We start from the raw sequence: 5,459 nt of genomic DNA on the forward strand, positions 1-5,459 counted from the left end.
TGTAAGCGTAGCAGAAAAAGGCCAGACAGGAGGTAGAGGGATGAGATAAAGAAATTTGCAGGGAAAACGTGGCAAAGGTTGGCTCAGTCAGGGAAATCGTGGAGAAGGTTGGGGGAGGCCTTTGTTCAGCAGTGAACTTGTAATGGCTGATGATGATGATGATGATGTATCCCCCCCCCCACATACAGACACAATGATAACAATAATAATAAAAATTCCTTTCTTTGGCTTCCAGCATGAACACTGTATTGGCAAAGAGCTTTAGTAGTCTGCAGACACCCAAGCCAGCTTAAACTGGACTCATCTGAATTATGTGGCTTTGTTCATAATTTGTGTGTGTGTGTGTGTGTGTGTGTGTGTGTGTGTGTGTGTGTGTGTGTGTGTGTGTGATTTTCTCACCCCAGGAAGACAACATTTTCATTGTTTACTGATAAATTTTCACACCAGAACCATGACTGTGAGATAAAGTACATTAGCCTATATATATATATATATATATATATATATATATATATATATATATTGTGATCTGTGAAGGGAATGCCAAGCAGTTGGATGTTTATACATAGACGTGATGGTAATGATTGAGAAATAGTTTTCCAAGATTTTTAAATTTCCATAAGCCTCTTGATCCTGAAAATTTCTGAATTTGGGAACTGCACTGTAGTACTGTATTAGTCACCACAATATCATAACCAAGCAGGACCTCATCAACTCACAAATTATAAATACAGAGTACACAATTTTTTTTTTTTACACATAACAGTGCAAAATGCATTGCATAATATCATACTCATCACACTTGTCAGACTCCTTTCTTTTTCCAAATAACTCCACAAACATCATAGTCTCTGAGGTATATATTCCTTCATGATCTTTTTTTTTTCAAGTGTGACTTGTATGAGAGAGAGAGAGAGAGAGAGAGAGAGAGAGAGAGAGAGAGAGAGAGTCTTACACACTCTCCCAGACTCATCCACCAAGCCTTGCAGCTCCCCTTCGTCTTCACTGAACAACACAGTATCATCTGAAAACAACAGTACAGGGAGTTTCCAAACACTGTCCTCTCTCATTAGGGCCACTCCAACATCTACCGCGCTACCTTGTATCTCTTTTATAACCCCATCCATATACAAATTGAACAACCATGGAGACATGACATAATCCTGTTTCAACCCAACCTTCAAATAGAAAAACTTACTCAGTTCACTCTCCACATACACACTGCAGCCTTAGCACCCTCATAGATACTCTTCACAGCATTCAACAACTTCCCATCTACTCCAGATATTCTTAACACTTTCCACAATCCTTGTCTTTCCACCCTGTCATATGCTCTCTCCAAATCCATGAAGGCCACATACAACTTCTTTCCCTTCTCTAGGAACTTTTCCACTAAAGATCTCAGAATGAACGTCTGATCAACACAACCTCTTCCCTTCCTAAAGCCTCCCTGTTCTTGACCAACTAATTCCTCTGTTATTTCCCTAACCCTGCCAATAAGTATCCTACCGTACACTTTTCTTATTACACTAAGAAGACAAATGCCCCTATGATTACCACACACTTCTTTTTCCCCTTCCCCTTTGTACAAGGGAATAATTATACCTGACTTCCAATCCTCCAGGACTCTACCTTCCACCCAGGTCAATCTGCACATCTTCCACATCCATTTTACTACTATCTCTCCCCCATGCTTCAGTATTTCATCACACACTCCATCAATTCCTGGGGCTTTCCCCATTTTGACTTTCTTCATTGCTTCCACAACTACCATCTTACTGATTTCTTCCTGTCTTCTCACCTCTCTCCTTCTCCCAACCATTCCCCAGCCACTTATACTCGCATTAGTTTCATTCTCTATGTTCAGCAATTCATTAAAGTGTTCTATCCATCTGCTCACTTTTTCACCCTTCTCATTGTATTCCTCTGAATGGCCAATCAGAATCACTGGACAGTTAGAGATTTCAATCCTCTAACATAATAATGATGCTCTCTTACACCGTCAAATTTGTATCTCAGATACAGCTCCTAAAGCTCATGCCAAGAACTATTTGTTTACAATCGCCAAGAAAAGAAATGTATCATCTGCAAATAAACACATTATTTATCAAACAACACTTCCATTTACTTCAAAACTCGTCTGTTTCCACCCACTTAGTTTTTTTCACTCCTGTATGTTCTTCCCTGTCTCCTGCAGCTCCTGCCTTCATTCATTAGACTCTGGACCTTCATTTAATCTAAAAGTAAGCAGTGGTGTGCCTTACCATATCAAATCTCCAATACTTATTTTAGTGAAATTGTTGGCCACAAATGAAAGTCTATGCTGAAAGGTGAAGTTCAGCAATGCTACCAGTAACGTTTTAGGTGAAACAAAGAATGGCTTACAGTTCAACTATAAAATGCAACCACCACAAGAAAATATAACTAGTATTAGTGTTTAACCATGAATTTCAACGTAAACTCCACATCTATTTAACTAACCCACTTCTGGTAAATCAGAATGGTTTTTACCTGTTCAGTTCAGCTTAAATAAAGAGGCCTTCCAAACGTATAACTGTTGCTATTTTTTCCCGCAACAAGAAATATGTAAATGAAAATGATAGTACAAATAATGAGATGGTTTGGCCAAGATAAGAAGTTAGTTGAGAGTCTGACTTGGAGAGTAAGAGGGGGAGACCAAGGATGAGTTGGAGGGATGGAATGGAGAGAAAAATATGAAATGGGGTGTGTGTGTAGGAGGGATTGCAGCCAATGCCAAGAAAAACGCACTGGTTATTGTGCTTTATTAACAGTGCAAATTCTCGTGGTTTCTGCACGTTTCCCACAATTATAGTCACTGAGTCGACAGTCAAATGGTTTCTGAAGAAAATCTCTTGGAATTTCATTTAAATACTATATTTAACCTGTTTATGTTATTTCGTATATATTGACATTTCTACCTATTCTTCACCATGATCAACAGTTTATGCAACTTCCTTATTGTTGCCAGTGGCTTAACCATCTCGAAACCACTGATTACATTCACACATAATTTCGAAGAAACTACATGTAAGCCATGAAAATCTCTTGTAATAGCTTTAATAGGGTTATAACTACAGTACAATCAAAATGAAAACATCAGTGGGTAATGTCTTTTTTTTTTTTTAAATAACAGAACGGAGGAAGGAAAAACAAATGGGGAAAAAAAAATAATCCATACACCAGATTACTGGTGTCCTATCTATCTATCTATTGCCAGACGCCTCAATCCCGTTTGGGGTGGCCACAAACAAATCGCCTCCAAGTCGCCCTGTCCCCCGCCATTTCACTGCCCTGCTCCCAACTCACACACCCCTCTCTCGTATACCTCTCCACCCCATCCCTCCATCTCATCCTCGGCCTCCCCCTCCCTCTTCCCCCCTCCACCTCACTCACATACACTCTCTTCGTCAGTCTTTCACCCTCCATCCTCTCCACATGGCCAAACCACCTCAGTGTGTTCCTCATAACGCTTCCTATCACATCCACATCCACACCACAACGCTCCTTTATATCCTCATTCGTCAGCCTGTCTCTCCACGTGACTCCACAGGCTCCTCTTAAATAACTCATTTCCACTGCTCTCACTCTTGACTTGTGTCCTTCCAACAATGTCCAAGCTTCACTTCCGTATGTTAGAGTTGGTATCACAATACTGTCATGTAGTAACTTTATTACTTCCATGCTCACTTCCCTGTTTCTTATCACTGCTTTCAAGGAACCAGCAACCTTTCTTCCCTGCTGTACCCTTTCAAGCACTTCACCCTCCAAACCTCCATCCTTACTCATCACACTACCCAAATACTTAAACGTACTCACATTTTCCAATTCCTCACCATCCAACCTCGCTGTACATTCACTGACTTCACCTCTCTCAAAGACCATCACTTTACTCTTCCCTACATTCACCTTTAGGTTCCGTTTCTTACACACTCTCCCAAACTCATCCACCAACCCTTGCAGCTCCCCTTCGTCTTCACTCAACAACACAGTATCATCTGCAAACAACAGTACAGGGAGTTTCCAAACACTATCCTCTCTCACCAGGGCCACTCCAACATCCACTACCCTACCTTGTACCTCTTTTATTACCCCATCCATGTACAGATTGAACAACCATGGAGACATGACACATCCCTGTTTCAAACCAACTTTCAAAGAGAAAAATTCACTTAGTTCACCATCCACACGCACTGCAGCCTTCGCACCATCGTACATACTCTTCACAGCATTCAACAACTTCCCATCTACTCCATATATTCTTAACACTTTCCACAATCCTTGTCTATCCACCCTGTCATATGCTTTCTCCAAATCCATGAAAGCCGCATACAACTTCTTTCCCTTCTCTAGAAACTTTTCCACTAAAGATCTAAGAATGAATATCTGATCTACACAACCTCTTCCCTTCCTAAAGCCTCCCTGTTCTTCTCCAACTAATTTCTCTGTTCTTTCTCTAACTCTGTCTATAAGTATCCTACCATACACTTTTCCTATTATACTAAGAAGACAAATGCCCCTATGATTACCACACACTTCCTTTTCCCCTTTTCCTTTGTACAAGGGAATAATTATACCTGACTTCCAATCCTCCGGGACTCTACCTTCCTCCCAGGCCAATCTGCACATCTTCCACATCCATTCTACTACTATCTCTCCCCCATGCTTCAGCATTTCACCACACACTCCATCAATTCCTGGGGCTTTCCCCGATTTAACTTTCTTCATTGCTTCCACAACTTCTATCCTACTGATTTCTTCCTGTCTTCTCACCTCCCTAGTTCTACCAGCCATTCCCCAGCCACTTATACTCGCATTACTTCCATCCTCTACGTTCAACAATTCCTTAAAGTGTTCTCTCCATCTGCTCACTTTTTCTCCCTTCTCCACTAGTAATCTACCATTTTTATCTTTCACTCCCCTGTCCTCTGTTCATAAAATATCTGTAACAGTTAGATTTGAACAGTTGTAGGTTGAAATTTGGAGGAAAACAACTCTGGGGAAGCGAGTTCCAGAGAGATGCAGTTCGGGGAATGAAAGAATTCTGATAGGCAGAAGTTCTGCAATATGGTTGAGTGACATTCCAGTTATGAGCGCTACCAGATGCCCGTGTAGCACGGGGGAAGGCATGGAGAGGTGGCACCATGGACGCAACTTCGTCTGAGCATTTGCCAAAAAAATATCTGTAAAATAATGCAAGGGAGGCAACATTCCTTCTTACTTGCAGGGGAGGTAGTTTATATGTAATGGCAAGGTTGTTAATGATTCTGACAGCTTTATTCTGAATTTTGTCTAGTTGTCTTAATGCAACCTCTCCACAACCATTCCACAAGGGTGAGCAATATTCAAGCTGAGAGCGCACATGACTCTTATAAATTATAGCTAACTGCTCATCGGCGAAGAAGTTACCGACTCTGTACAATAATCCAAGTTTCTTTGGG

This window comes from Coenobita brevimanus, chromosome 26 (assembly GCF_032717465.1).
Source record: "Coenobita brevimanus isolate Jiangsu-jjx chromosome 26, ASM3271746v2, whole genome shotgun sequence".
Taxonomy (NCBI): Eukaryota; Metazoa; Arthropoda; class Malacostraca; order Decapoda; family Coenobitidae; genus Coenobita; species Coenobita brevimanus.